The following is a 24,645-nucleotide window of genomic DNA, read 5'->3' on the forward strand; positions in this document are numbered from 1 at the left end:
TACCAGCAGGGCTGGTGGGGAAAGCCTGTGACTATAGACTCTACCAACTGCTGTGGCTCAGGGGCTTCACCCACCCCAGTGTATGGATGCCCACCCCCTCCCAATTTGCCACTAGAAGTCTTCTTACCAGTGTCAGGTTGTGCCCCCAGGGAAGCCAGAGGTCAGCTCTTATCTGTCCTTGGGCCTAGCTCTTCCTTCATATATTTTGGGACAGTTTTTGTGACCTCAGCTCTTAAAAGTTTTCAAAACAAGCTATAAACTTTAAGTTTGCCCAAATTTTTTCCATTGCAAGTGAAGCAGTATTACTTTTTCCAGTGTTTTACATCTCTAAATGGAAATTGGAACATCCTCTGTATCTTTTTAATGAAATTAGATTCATTACTAGAACATTCCCACAGGACAAACCTCCAAATCCAGTTAGTGCCATCACTGAATTCTTCTAAACATTAAGGAAGAAATAAAACAAGTCTTAATTCTTCCAGAGAATAAGAAAAAAGGTTACATTTCACAAGGCAAGAAAAATCTTGATATCAATACAGAATAAGGAGCTTTTACAAAACAAAATAGTGAACCCTCCCTATTCTTACTAACATAGATTAGTAAAAACTCAAAATATTAGCAAACTAAATGCAATATATTAAAATGACAACCTATCATGACCAATATATAAGAGACAACATATCTTGGGTTTATTTCAGGAATGCATGGATAGTTTAACATTCGAAAACTCAATGTGATTTTCTACACTAAATGAATAAAGGAGGTGAACCTATGACCAGCTAACTGATACAGGAAAATGATTTGATAATATTAACATCTTCTCATAGTAACACTGTTGCAAACTAGGAGTAGTGGGGAACTTCTTTTACCTGATGAAGGATATAAAGAAAAGTTTTGAACTTATAGCAAACATCATTCATGAAGTGAAGACTTTCCACTTCAGATCAAGGTTGCGAATGTTTTAATCACTCCAACCTTACCCTCACACTCTTGGTCAGTGCAATAAATGCTATAATAATTTGAAATAAAAATGCCATTATTTTCAATGTCATAATATTATACTATGATATACATTCAAATGGTTCTACAGATTCGTTATAAGAGAAATGAGTCTGGAAAGATCAATTGTATTTCTGTATATTAGGAACAATTAGAAACATTAAAATTAGAAAAATTTAAAATAATCCTATTTTAATAGTATAAAAAAACATCAAATACCTAAGAATAGATCTAAGGAAAGTTATATAAGATCCCTAAAAGAAAGTCACCAATTATTTTTATATAAATTAAGACATAAATATAGAGATATGTTAGAATATTGTAAAATGACTATCATTTCTCCCTAAATTGATCTACAGTCAATACATTTTCAATTAAAAAAATCCTAGCAGGGATTCTGCAATGTATAGAAAAATTCTCAATGCTAAGAATATTCATCTTGAAGAAAAGAACAATGTAATAAGTCTATACTATTAATAGCTAAGATTAGGGTGCAATGATAAATAGCTGAACCAATGGAACAGAAAAGAAAACCACCAAACAGACTCATTCTTAAGAGCTTCTTTGGAGTCTTTAACAGGGGAGCCCAACCACTTGTGTACTCTTGACTGAAGAATGGTCCTCCTTCATTGGGAAGGTCTCCTCTTCCACCAAGTGCATAGCTTTAGGAGGGTCATACATGTAGTATTGAGAGAGGAAGGAAGGGGATATGAGCCTAGCCTGCCAGATCAGTTGAATAAACTCTGGTCATTAGTAGGGTGACAGAGGTCATAGCCAGATTGCCCTCAAGTCCCAGACTCATTTTTGTATAGTCATCTTCCTTATAATGTGGTACCACCACAGTGCTGTGGAAGAAAAGCCAAGATCTTTTCAAGAAATGGTGCTTTATAAATTTATATATTCATTTGGCAAAGTGAATCCTGAGCCCTACAGTCATAATAAACAAAATAAATTCCAGGTTCCTCACAGGCACAATTGGATAAAAGTGAAAAATGCTAGTGATAGTATATTTCCATAATTTTAGGATAGGCATAGATTTCTTAACTTGAACATATACACATATGTAGGGAAAAAATGAGAAATTGAGTTGCATTAGAATTAGGAACTTCTACCCATTAATAGATACCAATAAGAGAGTGCAAAGTCCACTGGTGGGGATTAGATATTTGTAATACACACATCTAATAAGGAACTCATATCCAGCCAGTCATGCTGGCTCATGCCTATAATCCTAGCTAGCACAGGAAGCAGAGATGGAAAGGTCACAGTTTGAGGTCTGCCAATGCCGAAACATGATGAAAAATCAACTAAATGCAAAAGGATTGGTGGCTCAAGTGGTAGAGCACTTGTCTAACAAGCACAGGCCCTGAATTCAAATCCCAGTAATGAAAACCACTCCCCCAAACTCATCCAGAAATACACTTTAAATACCTAAAAACAAATAATAAAAAGAAAAAGACAGTCAGACATCTATCCCAGTATTTCAAGTGAGAGGAAAGTTCTTTTGGGAAATACTAGGAAGATTTTTTTTTTCGATTTTTAAAAATGTTAAATAATTTTAGACAGTAGAGAAACTGTTTCTTTCCAGCCCCCTTACTCTGTGCTTCCTGAGAAAAGAAGGATTTTTCTATTGGTGATCTTTGGAAATGTTCATTACCCAGGTTTGTCTTAGGTGGTGGCCCTCTCTCTTAGGACCTATGGATGCAAAGGCCATTTTCCTTCTCTGCTCTTCCCTCCTCCAGGGAGCAAGTCCTCCCTCTTTGTCCCACCCCCACTCAGGTCCTGCACCATGCAGGGATGGGAAAGAAAAGGCTTCCAGTCGATGTTAAATCTGGACAAAGCCACAGTCTCTAATTTTGCTTCACCAACAATAAAGTGAGCATTTGACACCACTTCTGATGTCTGTGTCTTTTTCTCATCTGGTTCAGAATTCTCATTGTTTAAAACCCTAATAACAACAGGGGGAGAGGAAGATGGTGAGATGAGGTTAAATAAATTGAGCAGAAAAAAGGAGGAGTCATGGAGGACCTACGCTGAAAGCAATGGAGCGATGATAGCCACTGTGGCTCCTGCACAGCAGGAGTAGCAATACCAGGAGGAGAAGGGGAGGCCACACGCGTTACCCTTCTTGGGAAGAAACTGGTGGTTCTCCTTCCTGTGAACTACTTCCTCTCTATCAAAATATTCCCTGCTGACTCCCTGTTTAGACAGGTTATGACCAGCACTAATTATAAGAACTTAAAAAACCTTTTTTACAATGCTTTAGCATCCCAAAAGTTGAGCTGTGGTTTGTAAACTAATGATCTTAAAAAATTGAAAAGTCCTCTTGATCAGCTTCTATTGATCAGAATTTTGTCTGTCATGGTAAAATCCTCCCTTATGCAGTACAAGAATCTCCAGGGTTTTCTAAAATATGTCAACCCAGAAGTTAATTGGTTTGGCTCTATTGTATATGCCAAGCTTTATATCAGACCAAACTAATAATTCTCCCACTTGTATGTGGATCAGAAAAGAAAAAAGAACCCAAGTGATGTCTGTATTATTCCTTGAACAGAAAATGCTGTAGCAAAATATTTATATTTTGGACTGCATTGCCAGGAGACAAATTTTTATTATTGTTATTATTTAGTATATAGCATTTGGCTTAGAGACAAGCTTTCATTCAAAGAAATAACGTACACTACTCAGTTTGTGACACGGGTGCTATCTATGTTGCATAAAAAGCTTTTATACAACATTGTTACAGTGATGTGCTGTTTGTAATGAATGTTAGCTCAAAGCAAAAATATAAACATTTTATAGTATGGTATATACTACAGTGTTAAAATGCTGGACGTTCAACTCTGTGATACAAAGATAGATGGCAGAAAGATATGAATGGCTCAATTCATATCTTTATTTTGTCATTTTCCGGAATCTTTCAAAACTATTATTTTGTCATTTTCTGGAATCTTTCAAAATCTTTCTCCCCAAATACTCTAGGATGGACTCAATTTAATTCCCATGTATCTGACCTTTAAAGTTTGAAAGCAAATTTCAATTTACACAAACACAATAACAAAGGTAAAGCAAATAACACCAATCCATTGTATCTGAGAAAACTTCCACGTCCTAAGATTTTTAAAATATCAATTCCAACTGCAATAAATAAAAAGTTGACTGATGAAGCTGAGGACACAATTATAAAAAGCAACACACATTTACATTTAAGGCAGTTGCAAGAAATTGTTGATTGCTTATTAAACTTCTGACTTTAATTATGTATTATTGAAAGGCCACTGCTGTTCTCACTGCACTAGCTATATTTATTATCTCTGACAAAGTTACAATAGAGTATAGGGGTAGTAAGAAAATACATAATTTCCTAATAAAGTATTTAAAGTCTATAAGAATAAAGAAATGGGCAACTGAACTAAACAGAACTTTCTCAAAAGAAGAAATTCAAATGGCCAAAAAACACATGAAAAAAATGCTCACCATCTCTAGCCATAAAGGAAATACAAATCAAAACCACACTAAGATTCCACCTCACCCCTGTTAGAATAGCCATCATCAAAAACACTACCAACAACATGTGTTGACAAACCCTCATACACTGCTGGTGGGAATGCAAGCTGGTGCAACCACTCTGGAAAAAAATTTGGAGGCTTCTTAAAAATCTAAGCATAGATCTGCCATATGATCCAGCAATCTCACTCCCAAAGGAATCCAACACAGGTTACTCCAAAGGCACCTGCACACTCATGTTTATTGCAGCACTATTCACAAACTATGGAAACAATCAAGATGCCCCACTACTGATGAATGGATCAAGAAAATGTGGTATCTATACACAATGGAATTTTACTCAGCCATGAAGAAGAATGAAATCTTATCATTTGCGAGTAAATGGATGGAACTGGAGAACATCATTCTGAGTAAGGTTAGCCAGACTCAGAAGACCAAAAATTGGATGTTCTCCCTCATATGTGGTCTTTAGATCTAGGGCAAATACAGCAATGCTGTTGGACTTGGGCCACATGACAAGGGGAGAACATATATGGGAGGTATGGGGTTAGATAGAAAACCCAAAACATGAAAGCATTTGATGTCCCCACTCCCGAGGAATTAATACAGAAACCTTAAAGCAGCAGAGGTCAACATGAGAAGGGGATCAGGAACCAGTGTAAAGATCAGTTAGAGATGAATCAACCTGGATTGTAACACATTTGTACATGAAAACAATGCTAGGAATCTCTCTGTATAGCTGTCCTTATCTCAACTAGCAAAAATGCTATGTTTTTCTTATTATTGCTATTTCTGCTCTTCAACAGAACTGGAGAAAAGCACAGAACAGGTTCTGCCTGAAAAGGAGTGGGCGGGGGGAGAGATGGGGGGGGAAAGGTGGAAAAATGACCCAAACAATGTATGCACATGTGAATAAATGAATAATAAAACTAACTAAATAAATAAAGTCTATAAGAAGAGTGCTTATGCCACCTTAAGGTTGTGTCTATGTAGTCTTAGGGGTCAACAAATGATTTGATGATTTGATATGATTATCTGACCAATTCATGCTCTCTCTCTCTCTCTCACTCTTCCTCTTTCCCTCCTTCCCTCTTTCTCTCCCTTGTCCTTCCAAATGTGTGAACCCCAAGAAGCTGAGAGTGGAGATGTTACTTTATGCAGAATGATACTAAAGATAGATAAAACCCTAAAGATCATTATTCAGAATTAGTTCCAGTTTGTTTGAAGATTACTTTTTTTCCCTCTTTTTAAAAAGCGAGCTGCCTCTGAAAGAGAAAGGTGAGAGTGGCCATGTGTGTAAGAAAGTAGTGGGAGTGAATGTGGCAGAAGGTAGAGTGGAAGTGGAAGAGAAGCCAAGGCAGGCTGGGCTTGAATGACTTGGTAGGATTTTATTCTTCAGTGAAATGGGAAGCCTTAGGGGACGTTGATTGAGGGGGTGATATGATTCTCATTGCATTAGAATTTGGGATACAATACATATATACATGGAAATGTCACAATGAAACTCTCTGCATAGATCTCTTAAGCAAACAAAAAAAAATTTTTTTCAAAATTGGAGGACAGGAAGGTAAAACAGGTCCTGTCTGGGGGGCTAGTACCAGTGGGAGGTGGGGAGGATACAAGGAAAGGGTAGGAGAGGGTGAATGTAGTGGAAATATTATGTACTCATGTATGAGAATAGAAAAATGAGACCTGCTGAAACTATTCTCAGAATGAGGGGAGTGGGAATAAAGGAGAATGATGGAGAGGGTGAATATAACTAAGCTATATTATAAGTACTTTTGTAAATGTCACAATGTACCCCCAGTACAACAAGAATATGATAATTCTTTAAATTAAATAAATAAAAAAGAAAATGACCCCTGCAATTGTTATGTGAAGAGTGGGGCTTGAGTGAACACAGGAAGTTGTAGCTATAGTGGAGCTGAGTGACAAGAGACATGTTCTAAGACAGGAGGAGCTGAAATGGAGAGGAGAGAATCAAGGTGTATGTGTTAGTTGGGGGCTTCTCAGAGATTGGAACCACTAGGAAGTATGTGCAGTGAGGAGTGTGCTGTACACAGTGGGCAGCTGCTCACACAGTCCACGTGAGGCTGTTTGCATTCCTGGTGCTGCAGCATGAAGGCCCCAAGGCACACAGTTGGGAAGGGAAGCTGTACAAGAATAGGAGGAAGTAAGGACAAGTGGGGACTATAAGGTTAAGCTGGGACCCACCAGGAAAGACTGCAACAGGGTTGTCTCATCAAGTATAGGCACCAAACTTAGATGATGGTAGGTTTCTGAATGAGAAGCTGCCTCTTGATCAAGGTGCTAATATGCAGCTGACTCTTGGTGCAGAGGAGCTGAAGCAGAAAGTGTGCAGGAGTCATGGGCCCAGCCACCTCCCACACCAACAAGGTAAGGCAGCAAGCAGATAAGCAACTGTGTGTGTGCACTGTACCCATCCAGAAGAATGTGGGTAAAGGAGAGTGAATATGGGGGAGGTACTTTGTACCCGTGTATGAACATGGAATATTGAAACCTGCCAGAGTTATTTTAAGAAGGGGAGTGGAAAAAGAGGGAAAATAATGTAGGTGGTAAACCAAATCAGGGTACAATATATGTATATATATAGAAATTTCACAACAAAAACCCCTGTATAACTATCATATACTAATAAAAAACATTTTTAAAATATTTTAAATACAAAAAAGAAGAATGTGTGGAACAACGTGCTAGCCCTTTGTCCCTCTTTCAAGTGTTGTGCCCAAATTTTCTTGAGGCCTATTCTGACTAGGAACTATGCAAGGGTAGGAGTTCTGAGAGATGTGTTTTCACATTAGCTAAACCGATATAGAAAAAATCCATCAGAGAGGTGTTGCCTTCTGCAAAGGAAAAGGGAATTTTAACTTCCTGGGAAGAAGATAATTCTTAAAGGAAAAATAGCTAGAGAACCTGGGGCATGAGTAACAGCCCATAGTATCAGAACCTCAACAGGAGAACAGTATTTCTTCTCATACAAAGTGCACTATGGATGTTGACAGTTCTGTACTGCACTGCTGTGAGGTGATGAACTGATCCAGCAGCATCTACATTGTGGATTTATCATCTCCACACAAGACCCAGTGATTACTGCAATACAGAAAAAATATGCACTTCCAATCCTTTAAATGGTGGACTGTACTTCCATTCACAGTACTTCAACATCATAGGGCATTTTGAAATAGGCCGTCAGCAGCCTCACTATTATTCTGTGACATGCACTGTAGATACTCTCTACTCATCAGTCATTTGGTAATAAAAAGTATTCCATCATGGGTATCACTGTTAATACGCAAGGGCTCTGCTACAGTCATTGCCACTGTGGTATGATTTCCACACCACTGTAGAGCCTGCCCAAATTACATGTTCTGTAGCCACCCACCACATGAGAGATGCCCCACTGCTGAGAACACTTTTGAAGTAAGATGCTGAGGGTTCCTGGTTAAATGTGACCTGGGAAGAGTTTCACCTTGAGATTTTAGTAATTTCAATACAAATTGAATTGGCCTCTGCAGAGAACAAGGTCTACTGTGGTGTTTACAGACAATGCTTCTGACATCAAATATGTGTGTTTTTTTAATGACAACAATCAAATTCTCCACTTCTCTCACATCAGCTGAGTTCTCAACAATTCAATTCAGTTCTAACACTCGGAATCAGCACAGATTCCATAAGTATGGGCTCAGCTCCTCAAGACCGCATCACCTCGGACACTAGCTCTGAATGAAGTTCCCACGTCACTCAGGCTTCTGTTCTGTCAACTGCAAATTTGAGCTCCATAAGGTTCCATAATTCACTTCAATGGATCACAGAGCTCAGGAAGGTGATTTGCTTGCTTACTATTACTATAAAGGATAGAAATTAATGGCAATATAAGGAAATTCACAGGGCCAGGTCTTGAAGAGTCTTGGTGCAGGAACGTCCATCCTGTGGAATCACAATGCCTGGGCACATGGATATATTTGCCAACTTGGAAGCTCTCTGAACCCTATTGTTTAGGGTACATTATGGAGGCTTCTTTCCATAGACATGGTTGCTGAAATCATTGACTATTGGTAATTAAACTGATTCTCTAGCCCTTTTCCTTGAAGGGAGGTTGAGTGAGACTGCAAGTTCCAAACTTCTAATTACAGCTTATGGGAACCAGTCCCCATTCTGGAGCTATCTGGAACCCTGTTTCTACTCCCCACCCCCCATAAGTCATCTCATTAGCATTCAAAAATTTTTCACTCAGGAGACTTTAAGGGCTTTAGGTGATGTTTAAGGGTATTCTGACATTGGTGGAAAACTCTAGAACATGGTGCACTATCCACAGTACAGGGAGGGAAGGGGTTCTGTGAATGTTTGCAAACCAAGGTATCCTGCAAGCAAGTACCAGAAAGGCGAAGGGGACAACTGATAGAGTACTGGAAAAGGACATCCTGGCAGACACTGACTGGATTAGAAAAGCTGGGATCCTAATCCCTTCTTAGATAATAATTAGCCATGTGTAGAACATATCAAGACAGCATAGCAGAACCAAGAATGCATGCAAAATATCACTGGCCCTTGAGGGAATAAAATATTCTAAACTTATGTGAATTTCCTCAAAATCAAGAGGCTTATTTTGGCTATTATCACTTTTAAGAATAAATAAGAAATATAATACATGCACATATTTAAAGCTACAGGAAGTCAGTGAATTTAATGAAAGAGGAAGAGGCTGTATATGTGTGGATGGCAGGGAAAGAAAAATGAGGTATTTGGAACTAGAGGACTGCAAAGAACATGGGCATTTTTTAGTTGGCATCATATCCCTGGGAGCCAGAAGGATTTAAGTATTTAGGTGAGTGATAGGATAATCATTTTGAATTGAATAATTAATTAGGTTGCTTCCATTTTAAATGACATACAGCTATGAAGGCACTCCTGGAGATTTAGGAAAATTATTACTATCATTATTATTAATAAGCTTATTATTATTGCTTGTCCCAATGACTCCAAATAATAAATGATAATGTCTAAATGGTGAGAGCAAAAAGTTTTAAAAACATGGTACAAAGGAACCCTGGAATTGACGGACTGTGTAACATCATGTTCAGTAGAGAAGACAAAGTTTTAGGTAATTTCTCCTTTGGGACTGAATTTGTGGAAAGTGGTCATTCTACAAGATCAGGCTCTGCCTTAACAAGGAAGTAATGTCAGTAATACCATAGGGTAGCTTTTATGGGAAGTTGAAGTTCCAAGAACTGGTCCACTCTTCTGTCCAATTCTAATCATAGAGTTAATATGCAGATACTATGACCAAGGGAATAAGATATTGGTTTTTAGATTTTAATTTAATTTTATGTTTATTAATCAAAAGACAAAGATGAAACTTGTCCTCATATTCCATGGGGTGTTTTGAGAGTTCTCCATTATAAAAAATGAGCTATTTAACTCCTGGGATTTAGTTTGACTCTGTCACTAACACCTTCTGAAATCTTGAATAGATCGAATGTACATTATATTTTGCTGGTAAAAGGGTCTTCAAGCTTTGATGATCATTTGATTCATACCCTACCATTTAGTTTATTTTATAGAAATAAAATGGCTTGTTTAACATCACAATATTTATTTCTAACCATGTCAAAACAAGAATCCAGGTCACCAGTATTCTGAGGTCATTCCTACTAGATTCTGATCTTTGAGGTTGACTGGTTACTTCTTTATTTTGTTTCACCAGGAAAAAGTGCTGTTGTTAGGGTAAATTTGCTCATTATTTAAGAAAAATATAAGAGAAGTGTTAAAGCTCTTGTGAATAATTGAGTCCTAAGCACATGTAGAACAAAATTACTATCTCAGGCATTATGATTAGATTCAGGTATAAGTCTATTCTTTGTTAAATGTGCAACATGAGCAAGTTACTTACATTCAGTTTCCTCACATCTAAAGGGAACAAAATAACAGAGGCTTAAAATAGAACAGAAGCACGTAAAACAGAACCTGTCATATAGTCAGCATTAGCTATTATCATCACTTCCCAGACATTTGGGTAAGTCAAGGGAAAGCCTAAGCACTGAGTGTCTATCAACATAAGAAAGAGTGTGATTAATATCGCACTGTCCCAGCTTGCAGGTAGTTTTATGTACTGAAATGGATTCAGATCTCACTTTAGTCAAATCTCTATTTTTTTAAGCAGGTACCACTGACCAACTACTCTGCATGCTGTCCATTTAGAAGGGGAAGCAACTAATGAATATATGGCAAGCACATTGAGATTTTTAAGAGCAAGGGCTGTGGCACAGAGAAGGAATTAAGCCTAAAGTCAAGGGCTGTGGTGCCTATCTAGATAGATAGATAGATAGACAGATAAATTAGAGAGAGAGAGAAACTACCTCTGAAAAGAACAAAATGCAAAATAAAATTTACAACTCCATGCTGTTATCCTTCCATTATTTTAGTTCCTTTTGGATAAGAACCCTACCTTTAACTATGCTGAATGGTTTTATTTCACAAATACCTTGATTTTGTTTGTCTAAAACTTTCCTTCCCGTGAGTAGCCTCAGAGTTGATTAAAAAACAATGTTTTTTTTTTGTCTTTCTTATGATTTTTTTTGAGTGATAATAGTTATCGATCTAGTTAATAAAAAGCATTCTGAATCTTCCATGAATGGTTTTACACTAACAAAAATCTCTTAAATGGAAAATTTTAGAAACTAAAGCTTGGAATGCTAGAAAACATTTCTTCCCAACATACAGAATCTTAAATTGTTCCATGCATCTCTTGGAGAGACTCACAGTCAGCAGGTATTTTCTTGGAACTCATCCTCACAAGACATGGTTCTGTGTACCATGGAGCTATCAGGATGCAAAAGTTCCACTCAAGGAACATGTGGAGTGGCAGAAGATACTGAGTAAGGGTGAGAAGTTAACAAGAAAATAGATCACACCCTTTCTGCCCCTACAAACCTCGACTATGGAACTGAGGGATTTAACCCTTGTAAATCTTGATTTCATCATCTGGAGAATGCAAATAATAGTGAGACTTTTATGAAATGCAATTAAGATGAGATGTGTAAAGGAAATCACCACAGTGCTCCTATTTGGTAAGTGTTTCATAGATGAGGAGGATGACAGGGGTGGCAATAGCTGAATGGGCTATGGATCTGTAAGAAAAGATCAGGTTCATGGAGGAAAGTAGGACTGATTCTTAGAAGATCAGAGAGAGCTTCAGGGATATAGGTGTGTGCACAGAGGCCCAGAAAACGGGCCCAAGAAAAGCTGAGTAAGTCATTTTGCCTGCCACGTTATCTCAGAGTGCACAAATGGAGCCCTGACTCAGAGAGGTAACTGAGGCTCAATTATCAAACACTCTAGGAACTGTATGCTACCCTGCAGGTCCTGGAAAGGTTATAAATGTTGACAAAAGCAGAGAGACATGTGAAGCCATATACATTTGTAGTTCTGAGGGTAGAATCTTCAACCAAACAGCCTGTGTCTTGAAGCCGTTGGGGCTCAGAACATCATACCCCAAATATGGCCCTTTGACATGCTGAGTACTTTGAGCTGAGAGGTACTGGAAGGGCCTCAGAAACAAAGTCTGGCCTTCTCTCATCCTCCTGTCTCCCTCTCCTCTTTCTCCCTGGAAGCAGCTCATAGGAACCAGAATTCCTGTTTCTCAAAGCAGGTCATAGAAACTAGAACTCCTTTTCCCAAAGCAAGCCATAAACAAAGACAAGTTATTATATCTTTCTTCCATAAAGACTCTCATTCCAAAGTGGGTTCTGACCCATAGCCTAGAGGAAGTAATGCTACAGAGAGGCCCAATAGAGTAAAAACCAACAAGACTTGCTGGGTTCCTCCCCTAGTCTATTGCATTAATCATGTCAGACCCTTTTGTCCAGTCTCATTTCTACCCAGCTGCCCATTCGTTATCTTCAAATCTATTCTTAAAAACACAGTTCTCTCTGCCTCTCTGGGTCTCCATCTCCAAAGACTCCCATGTCATATAAAAATTTGATTAAATTTGTTATGCTTTTGTATTGTTAACCTGACTTTTGTTATAGGAATATTGGCTACCCTTACGATGGGCGAGAAAGAGTTACCGCACCCTTTCCACACCCTACAAACTCCAGTTCTACCACTGAGGGATTTAATTCCTCCATGCTTTGATTTCTTCATCTGTAGAATTCAAATAACAATGGTACCTAATCGTGGGGTTCTTATGAGATGCAACTAAGATGAGACATGTAAAGGAAATTAGCACACAACTCCTATATAGTAAATACTCAGAACATGAGGAGGACAGTGAGGGCTATAAAGTTGAAAGAAGGGGAGGAGTAGGGCAAAAGGAGATAAAAGCTTGTTGAGAAGGGGAACAATGTTTGAATTCATTTTTATGCCCAACACTTAGCATAAAGCACAGCATTTTGTAGGCACTCAAACTGCTTGTTGAATTAGATGAAAGAACAAATTTATCTCAGAGAACCAGAAGTGTATTTGTTTCTTATCTTCACCAGCCTTGGAGGAATGAGAGGCAGACAAATTGTGAGCCGTGGCAGTCAGTAGGAAGCCTGAAGAAGAAAAATATAGACTGGATAATTTGGAGTGCTTATTAGAAAAACTCCATGATTACAATAATTACTAATTATACCAACCAAATTCATTATCTTTCTATCACAATTGGAAGAAAAATGTCAAGGTCGGTGAAATGCACAGAGCAGCAGTGGAAATCCTGGCACCCTTAAGAGGTAATTGTGTGTTCTTACTGGGTTCCCTCTCATTAGATTTGAAGTAATTGTTTTTAAAACGTCAAGATATGACAACTCTGTATTTCAATATAACCCTGATGCAATAATCAAAAGGGCATTTAAAATTCACTGTACAATTACAGTCCCATTAAATCTAAGTTAACTGCCCATTTGAGTCACTAAATCTAACCTGTTGCCTTGCAACATGTGCACAGCTCGTTTCCATCATGACTGAATCATAACCAGACTTTACTCGTGGCGCTGGGAACAATTCTGCAATTACATCTTAACAAGGGTCAGGTGACACACACGTGCAAATGCTGGGAGCTCCGTGCTCGTGCTATCAGATCAGGAATGGGAAAAAGGGCAGGACTACTTGGTTCATGCAACAGGCAGCCTGATGCAAGTTGCTTGCTCTTCCAACTTAACCTTGACCCAATGGATTCAGAATGCATCACTTCGGTTTGTACTTAGAACTATGACTTCAGGCCCCCCCATTTTGCTATGGGCAGTTTTTTGGGATCAGTCAAGATCATCCCTAGGTTGCATTTCTGTACTTGCCACAATGAAGAAACTTCAGAAGAGTCCAAAATGAGGCTGGCTTCACAGCATTCAAACATTTGTCCCGATGGCACTGGAGGTCCACCATGCTTATTGTGCATAAGGAGTCTTAAGAGGAAATGGCTTTGAAAGGACAGCCATCAAGTGCTCCTGGGGCAGGCAAGAAAAAGGAAAGATCCCGCAGGGAGGCAGCTGAGCCATCCAGCTGCAGGGGGAAGCGGTGTGATGGATGGCTTCAACTGGAGACAATGGATAGCCATGAGGGACAGGCCTTTGTTCCTGGGTTCCTGCACCCTCTCTTTGACCTGCCCCACTGACCTATGTGCTTTGCACATGGCAAGGACGCTCTGGCCCTCTGTGAGTGAAGGCCCAGCACAATTGCTTATGCAAAGGCCACTGCTGACTTCCCCTCCCCCTCCCATTTCCATGTAGTCTGGCCAGATGGTGACAGGGTTGAAAGTGGACTTCCAGGATTAGCACAAATCAATTGAATGAGAAAGAAAAGAGCTAGGGGGATGGGGATGGGGACTTGTTCTCAGGAGAGAAGAGTGAGCAATCAAACCCCGGTGGCTGCTGAAGACATCATTAATTCATGTTCCTAGCTATATTTTCCAATTAAAAGTGGGAAAAATAGAAGAGCATGGCTAACAATCTGATGAAATGTAGCTTGTTGCTCTTGCAAATACAGATCTCTGCCAAGCTTTGTGGCATGAAGGGTGGACCAGAGCCTGCAATGCCTCTTCTTCACCTAGCCCTCTGCAGCCTTAGAGTCTTCATCTATATAGCAGCTTAATACTCCTGCTCTCCTAGGTCATTATAGCCTCACTGGAACAGAGAACTTAAAAATACTGCGAACATGAGGGGTGCTCGTCCGATGACTTAAATTTCACATTTCACAAGAACTTGTAATCATTTGCAAATGCCTAAATCTGGTAATCATAATCACTACAATTTATCATGCACCTACTTTATGACAGACAACTAAAGAACTAAAGCACTGAAGGCAAGCGTTACTAAGCCTCATAACCCTGCTAGAGAGTGTTATTGTTCATCTCATTTTACAGAGGAGAAGCAGCTCACAGCGTTAAGTAACCTGCCCCAGGTCACGCCATTGATGAGTAGGTGAGCTAGGCTTTACCCTAGTTCATCCATCTGTCTGGAAGCCTGGGCTTCTCCCATCATGCCTCACTGTCCCTGTGTCAAGCAGCCAAGCCAAGAGTGTGTCCTGGAGTTAAATTCAGTTCTACATGGGGCACAAAACCTTTCTTTCCAATGTACCTGAACAACGTCAAGTCACCATGGTCACATGAACCCTCCTCTTCCTCAGCTCCAAGCCTGCTTCTCAGTGACTGAGTCACTTCTCAAGAATGTCCTCTCTCTACTCGAAGGTACCATGTCCAAAAGCACACACATCCTGCCTCCAAACTCTACCCTCCAACCAGTCTGTTCAATGACTTCACCTCTCCCGCTCAGGTAGAAACTTGTATCATTCCTTGTTCTCTTTTTTTCCCCTCTCCTCCTAAAACTCCCTACCTAGTCCACACCTTTATTCTATTCCATATGTGTAGTTACCATTATATCCAGTCCCATATATCCTAGACATAGACTCAGCTGGGACCTTGTCATTACCTTGCTCAAAATACAGTCACTCCCCAAAACTCCGTAACAAACCCTAAGCTCTTCAGTAAGAATTCAAGGCCCTATCCCTGGATTAGACATGAATCTACATTGTAAGGTGACATCCCTCATTCATCTCCTCCCATACATTAGTCTACTACCAGAACCAGCGAGTCAGAATTCACCTGCACAGGATTTGCAGGACGAGGACTAGATGCCAAAGTGATCCACTATAGCTGAGGTGGGTTGGCAGCCTGCACTACAGACATCTGGGCTGCAAGTGTCCTGGAGCAGATGGAGGGGTCTTGCCGAAGCACTAACACCAGACACAGGATCCACGTTCCCTATCTGCTAAAAACAAGGTAAACAAGGTACATTTCCAGGTCTTGGGAAATCTGAACAGCAGACAGGATACAATCCAGACAGAGGGAGAACAAGACAGGAACACAAGACAGGAGTTGCCTTTCAAGGTGGGAGTTGAAACACAAAGAACCAGGTAAAAGCCCACATTTACAAACAAGGATACTATGATGGGGTAGAAACAGCTACAAGATTGCAGAGGTATTAAGTAACTTGCCTGGCCGGTATTAAATTCTTCTTAACTTACCGTTATGGTATTCATGGTTTCTTGCTCTGTTGTGTTTTTAATTACTCAAGGTAAAGTTATTGTAATAAATTACAGGCATGTTTATCCTCCCTTCCCTTAGAGAAGTGCAAGCTGGAAGATTCTTTCTATGACATGTACAACATCATTTACCAGAGCGACTTGTTTCCACCATGACAAAAAATTTGAAAAACTTTGCAATGTCTTTGAAAAACGAAGAATTAAAATGCAAGTCTCCCACTATGTGTAGCTGGCCTCATGCACTGTTATGTTTCATGATTTTCAAGGACACTGGCAATTATATTGTTTGATGTTGCCTTCGTGTTGGGATGCTACATTTTGATGCGGGGTGGTGGGGTGAGAGTGAGTTATAAACTAGAGGAAGACGCTGGGTTATTTGTAGCTCTCACCTCCCCCACCACACTATGCATCTGATGAAAGTCATACTCATTTCAGAATTTGGTTTTAGTTACTGTCCACAAATTCTTTTGTCATTGTCATAAACCTCAGAATCACAGGGCCCTGTCAGCATTGTTGCGTACAAATTCATAGGCTTGGGGTAGTCTTGTTTGACAAGACTAGTGTCGAGCATTGGCGAAATGGTGCGAGCTGACAGAGAAAAAACCACCTCTAACATAACTCATGCCTTAAAATGACTTAATTCTGTCTGCATGTGATATCAGCTCTTTACTATAGCCACAAAGGAGACAGCTTGCCAGAGCCTTTTTCCAGAACCGATGTAAATTAGAACATTTCCTAAAACAGGTCATCCTGGAGTAGTTTTCCAGTTGACTTGTCATATAACCAGGGGACAAACTCCCACATCACAACTCAATGCAGATGAAAATCCCTTCTAATTTCTCTCGAGTTTTCACATTTGTTCGTTTATGGTGCGGAAAATCACCAGAGTGTGGCTCAATGTTTAAACAGGCTGGTGGGAATCCACCCAGAAATTAAACCTGACACATAGTGGGTGCTTAATAAAATGCCATTGTGAAAATGGAGCAGTCCTCTGGTCACTCTGTCTCAAACACGTAGCAGATACTTCTGATATTTCAGTCACTCTGATGGTTCCAGGAATTCCCTATATGTAGACCTTCTTGTCAAACTGCCACAAATGCAAGACTAGGGCTTGTGCTCATTTTGGAGGAAGTTGAAAAAAATAAATGAAGCCTTTCATTTCATACCTTCAACATTCATTCATCAGGTTCTAAGACCTTTATCATTATTTAAATAGCCCTAATATATTTGCTCCCCTTTCAATTCTCTTTCATTCCCTTTTTAGAGAAAAAAAGCCATCAACTTGGCACTGGTATATCTTTAATGCCTCCCTAATAGTTGTTAATTTCTTTTTATAACAAAATAACCAGCCTCACTTACAGCCACCAACAATAACTAAGGTATTCGTATTGTTTTGTGTTTATTGTATTTTCACAATGGTCACAAAGGTGTACATACTTTTATTATTATCTGTTTACAATTTATGACGGCTATACTTCTATTTATTTATTTTATTGTTATGCTGGATGGGGATACATGTGTGGCATTTATGAAAGTTCTTACAATATATCAAATATATCACACTTGAATTCACCCCCTCCATCATTCTCCTTTTATCCCCCTCTTCCCTCCATTCCTGGAATAGTTATCATTTTTCCATTTACACACATGTGTACACAGTATTTGCACTACATTCATCCTCCTACATCCTTTCCCCACTTCCTCCCCGCTCCCACTGGTATCAATTCCCTCCAGGCAGGACCTGTTCTGTCCTCCTGTTATATTTTAAAAAAATAAATGAGTTACAGAAAAAGTGAGTAAAATTTTTTAATTAAAAGGACATAGATATGGCAGAAATTGTGAAAGCACCTCCAAATCACTGAAGTTTGTAGAGCACACTAACATTAGGCTCCCCATCCTTTTCCCTGTTCTCACTCTCCCCCAGTTCTTGGGGCATCCTAACCTGGTATAGTCAGCCAAAATGAAGGCTCTCTAAGACATTGGTATCTGATTCTTTCCTTGTTCTTTAGTTGTTCTCAATAATGCTTTCCCCATAACAGACCAAGCTTCCTGAGGGCAAATACAATGTCTCTGCTTGCTTTCCAACTTGCTGGAAGCTTCCAATTGCAGGATTAGGCACACAGTGGGTGTTCAATAAACATGGCTGATGAACATTCAACATTCAGGCAACACCAATAGTCCTCTCGCACCAGACACTGGAAAACTAGGTCATCTATTTGGCACAGGCATTGTGGTTTATCAGGACAGGATATGTGAATGTTGTAAATAAACCAAACACACACATACACACACATACACACACATGCACACACACATGCACAGGCAACTCAGCCTTCTGGAAAAATTACATCTGTGTTGTAAAGATGCCAGAATGTCTGAAAATGGCTAAAATCTGGGTATTTTCCACAGATGAGTCATGTGGTTTAAATAATTAGAAGTGAAGGCCCAGGATGAGATTGCCTCCAGTGAAACAGGAGCAGGTTTCAGGCCAAGGTTAGCCATGCATGTAACCAAGAGAAGCTCCTCCAACCAACAGCAAGGAATTAAATGGAGGAAGAAATCAAGAAACTACCAGCAGCTTGGATAGCAAAGAGTGTCTCCCATGTCTTTACAGGCTGGGTCTGGAGAGACGTGTGCAGAAAACATAGGCAATGTGGTGAACATATTTCTGCTTTTATAGAAAGGGTCCAATCTATATCGTAGGCATTTGGGGTATTTGTTTTAATAACATTCTAAGTGAAAGCCTTCTCTCTGGTGATAGAATTTCTTTCCATTTTTATGAAGTCAAAAATGAAAAATAAGCTAAAGCAAAAGAATCTAATTTCCTATAATATGGTTTTGTTTTCAGTCACTTATAAATGCAAAATCATGGGGCCTTAGACACCAGAAGGCATATGTTGATCATGGAAATGAAATAAGAAAAATAAAATAAAGTCTTAGAAACCCACTCATAAATATTGACCTTCCCTTCTCTCTACCTCCAGCTCCCACCTAAAACTTCACACGTGTGTGCCCACACACACGCGCTCACACCCCAGAGGAGAAGTAACAACACTGGCTTTCAGAGGCTGTGGGAGGTAGTCTATGAGCTGACCTGTTCTCTAGATAGAACACATTTGTTCAATAAATTCATCACCTCTGGGTAGAAGGCCATGGAATTTGCCATTGCTGCCAACATACCTGAACTTAGAAGTGGTTAGGAATCCTACATACACCCAAGCACCCCATCACAGACTGAGAGTTGTCAGGAGCTCCCTGAGTAAGGCCATCAGAATTATGTACTGGATCCTTTCTCAACAAAGTCAAAGTCACCATTAGCAAAAGGTCGTAGCCTATTGTAGACTACAGAGCCCATGACAGAACTTCTAAAGATCTGTTCTATTGTAAGGACTCACCCTAAACCATGTATCTTGTAACATTTTCAGCACGTCTTTTGGTCATAATATTGTCAAGAGATGTTTGTAAACCTTTGGTTTCAATTCTTAACAAGTGTTTTATTCCTGAAATGGCAAAAATGTGGTTTCCACTTACAACTGATATATGTTTGAGATTGTCATCATGAACTATGAGCTGATACCACAAGCCCCCTCTGCTCCTTTCATTTTTGCTTGACTTGAAGATGTCAAGGCTACCTAGAACAATTTTGAGCCTCACCTTATGAAGCCACATGCCTCCCTTTGTATTAACTGCCATCAGTTCTCCTGGTACCACCAATAGGTATTTACTGAAGGGAATATTGACATCCCCGAGTGCTTTCCTTCGTATTTATATTCAGGAGTCCATGGAAATAGTAGGAATCTACAGGTAACCAGACCTGGATTTGAATCCCAGCTCTGTTGACTCTTGTAAGTCTCAATTTCTTTGGCTGAAAAACTTAGTGAAGATAATGGGAGATACTTCACTCAGTTAATATAGGAATTAAAGCCCCACAATATCTGGATCATAATAAGTTCCTAATAAATCTTAGCAAAATTTTATTAATAATAATTTTATTACTATTATTCCAACTAGTAAAAACAGCAGCATTGTTACTATTTGATATCAGAAGTGATGGTTTCCAAATTAGCTTTGCAAATGACATATTCTCCTAGAAATCTTCTAATCTTATTTTCTTCTTTGCAGTACAGTGTGAGGAGTGCTATGGTCCACCAAATTCATATGTTAAAATCTAGTCACCAATATGATGGTATTAGGAAGTAATTTGGTCATGAGTGTGGAGCCCCATGAATGAGATTAGTGCCTTATAAAAGAAGCCCCAGAGAGCTCCCTCACCCCTTTGTCACATGAGATCACAGTAATCAGATGCCATCAATGAACCAAAACACACTGGCACCTTGATCTTGAACTTCCAGCCTCCAGAACTGGGAGAAATAAGTTTCTGTTGTTGATAAACCACTCTGTTTATATAAACAGAGTGGTTTATAGCATTTTGTTACAACAGCCAAACATACTAAGACAAAAGATAAGATTGTGAATTTCAATTCCAGCCCCAACTCCTCTTTCATTTATTAATCAGCAGTGTTGAACAAGTTATTTAATCATTGTGAGTCTCAGCTTCTTTATTTATAAAAAGTGAATGGTGATAGCAAAGGACCATTTTAGCTATTGAATAGGTTGATATATGTAAAACGAATGAAAGTGAATGACACACACTAAGCATTCAGGACATATTTTAAAAATTCTTAACACGGTGACATGCACCATTCTAGAAAATGAAAAGATTTGAAATAATGCATGAAAATGCCCACCACACTGTCTGGCATAAGTCTGAAGCTATGACGTACTTTCACTTCCTGAAATTTTAATAAATACTAATGCCTCTGTTTTATCCAACAATCTCATTGCTCTCTATCTATATACATGCATGTATACAATCTTATAAAAAGAAGAAAAATGCTCACTGATTTATAAAAGGATGATGTACTTCATAAAAATATTCTACAATTAATCTGTCTAAATCTACATTCCTCCTCACCTATTATCATTTACTGAGCATAAGACAGCTGCCAAAGAACACTGAGAACTGATAGACATGAAACAAAGCTTTAGGAGGCACACACTATAGAACCACCAAAATGCCTTGCATGTTAGCAAGACCCAATGGCTGTTTGCTAAACTGAGTTGATATTATAATGTAAGTTGACAGGAAAAGACTGATGAGCAAATGATAGTGTAGCTTAAAGCAAGATACACATATGGATCTGTACACACATGTGAACACAAACACACTTTCACTGCCTATCTTCCATCCCTGAAATCCTACTACCTTCATTTTCCTCCTCTGAGCCCTTCTCATTGATTCTTGGCGATATTTACTATTGCCACACAAATAAGTACCATGGGGAAGTCATAGCACACCTTGTTCACAGCACTTATGCCTACTATTATTTCCTACGAAACACTATAAACTTGGTGCTCTTTGAAATGAAAATTTATGTCCACATAAATTCATCTATACAAATTTCCATAACTACAGTATTCATACTAACCAAAAAGTGAAAATCCAAACATCTGTCCATGGATAAATGAATAAACAAAATGTAGGGTAACCATAAGCTAGAATGTTGTTAATAAAAATTAAGTACCGATATGTGCTACAATATAGATAACCTCAAAAACACTATCCTGTTAGCCAGGCACTGGTGACTCATGCCTGTAATCCTAGCTACTCAGGAGGCAGAGAACAAGAAGATCACCATTTGAGTGATCCTATCTCATAAATACCTGACACAAAAAAAGACTGGCAGAGTGGCTCATGTGGTAGAGGACATGCCTAGCAAGCATAAGCTCCTGAGTTCAAACCCCTGTACTGCTTCCCCCCCAAAAAATATACTGCACTAAGTGAAAGAAGTCCCATATAAAATCCACATATTATATGATTATGATCCCTTTCATATAAAATCATTAAGTGGACAAAATAGGCAAATTCATAAAGACAACAGGCAGATTAGTGATTGCCTAGGAATGGGGAGAGTTATGCAGTGAATTTAATAATTATGGATTTTCTTTAGGGATGATGAATATGTTCTAAAATTAGATAATAATGCTGGTTATACAACTCTGGAAATATACTAAAAATCATAGAATGTATATTTAAATGAGTAAAGTTTATAGCTGGTACATTATAGCTCAATAAAATTAATGAAAATTGACTTCTTAAAGTTGACCTTGATGTAACAAAAGAAAACTTAAAAAATTTTTTATGTACTCTAGTTAAAAGAGCAAAATAATACACAGTATATTTTGGAAAGAATTGTTTAGTATTTTTGCCTTTTATGTGGACATTTTGTTAAAATGATCAACCTCACTTTCTAACAATGCTAGAGGAAGATGCTGATGAACAATGACCTTTGTAGAGCACCAGGTCCCCTAGAGGAGCCTGGGGTACAGGGTATTGATCAATATTTTTTGAAAAAGTCCTGCCTGCTAGCATTCTCTGCCATCCCAACCTCCTTGTGGACAGAGGCAGGACCCAGATGCCCTACAGGCTGGTAGGTTCCATTAGTGTCACTGCCAGCTCTAATGCCTTTTGTACATCTTCAGGAAGGTCTGTTGTGTGACCATTTACCCCTCTCCTAGTTTACAGAATTCCAATATTGTTCAGGTTGCAAAGTGCACAATCTCCAGGGTAACATGTATTTACTTTAATTCAATCATAGGAATCCATTTCTTTGTTAGTAAAACAACAAAGTCTAGTGGTGGGCAAAATTTCTAGGTCTCGCTGATAAGGGGAAGTTTCCTGAGGGTATAATAGCAATGTGTATTGCTTGATGTGTGTGTGTGTGTGGTGGTGGGGAGAGGTTGTTAGAGAGAGATGCTCTAAGAGGACAGGTCAGCCTCTTTCTCTGTCTTTCCTGAGTGTGGTCGTGTTCAGGTATTTTGAAATTATAATGGAAACACTTCCTAAATGCTGAGGTTGGAGGAGCAAAAGGATGCCATGGGCCTGGATCCATGATAAGATCACCAAGCTGTATCTCAACTTGGGAAGCACCTACCTTCTGACTTTCTGTTAAATATAATAATTAAATATTTAATTACTCAATACACTATTATTTGAGTGTATTATATGCAATCAAAAAATCCTAATTGGTACATCTGCCAACCCTAAAGATACTAACTTCTTTCTAGATCATAGCTTTCTTATCACATCAGTCAGACTTAAGTTTGTCTGTTTATAAGCACAGCCTGCATAAGCAAAAGTGAAATAAATTAGGAGGTAACAATCTCAGAGCTAGCATAATGGTTTTATCATCAAGAACTCACTTTAATCTTTTTTGCAATACCATCATTCAACTGTCGTACTCATGAGCACCTTATGGTCCAAGTGGCTATTGGAGCTCCTGACTTCACATTCACATTCCAAGACAAAGAAAGAGGAAAAGTGTAGAAAGACAATAGAAGAGAATTTCCCATAAGGGATCTCTTGGAGTGCCATACAGGACTCTGCATATTTCATTGTCTAGGACTTGGTCATGTGGTCACATCATATAGCAAAAAAAGATAGGAAAGTGTCTTCTAGTGCAACACATTTTTAAGAAAGAATGGGGAAATAGCTGTTGCATAGATAACTAACGATCTCTGTGGGTAAGTCCCAATTAATCTCAGTATATTCATCCATTAACCAGAGGCGATAGAAGATGCTTCATGTAAAGTCTGCAGAGAGAAGCTGGGCCAGCAAACAGCATGGTAGTGTATTCAATGTCTCCCATGTGTTAAAACATATATGCATTTTAAGATGACACTGAAAATGAGTAATGGACTGGAGGTGTGGCTCAAGCCATAGAGCACCAGCTTTGCAAGCGTGAAGCCCTGAGTTCACACCCCAGTCCCACAAGAAAAGAAAAGAAAAGAAAAAAACCTCAGTGAAAATGAGTAACAGATTCTAAAATGAAACCCAGACTAAGCTCTAAGGTTCCATGGAAGTGTGAAATGTCTGAAATGGTGGAGACCAGTGGCACCCTGATTGTACTGGAAGATTCTGGAACTACCCAGAAAAGAAAAACAGGTACAACTTGAGACAGGGAAATCATTCAGAAGAAAGGAATAGTGCCAGGTGCCACAACCCTATATCTAAGATCCAGTCATTAAACTTTAATTTTTAAAAATTAGTTCACCAGGAAAAACTGGCATGCCAACTTGTATACCAACATAATCTATTCTGAAGGAAAACTTGGATAAGATATCTTCAGTTATCTCTGGTCCATTAAAGCATATTCTGGGAATAGAGTGGGTGGGAGGTAGAGGCAGGAGGATTACAGTCCAAGGCCAGCCACTGCTAAATTAGCAAACCCTACCACAAACAAAAGGACGGGGGCACGGCTCAAGTGGTAAAGCATTTGTCTAGCATGTGCAAGGCTCTAAGTTCAAGCCCCTGTACCACAAAAAAGTCGTAATTTTTAACGTATGCTAGTTCAAAAATATAACAAAACTATTTTAAATGAATGCAGCTATTAAGAAAATCGAAAATTGACCAATAGCTACTTGTATGAAAAAAAAATGCCTTAAGGAGTAAAAAGCAAGCTACTTTCAACCACTTAATTTTATTTCCTCAACTATGTGGTAACAAGGGGGAGAAAATCTGGCACAAATTGGATACTGAAACTG

Source organism: Castor canadensis, chromosome 4 (genome assembly GCF_047511655.1).
Source record: "Castor canadensis chromosome 4, mCasCan1.hap1v2, whole genome shotgun sequence".
Lineage (NCBI taxonomy): Eukaryota > Metazoa > Chordata > Mammalia > Rodentia > Castoridae > Castor > Castor canadensis.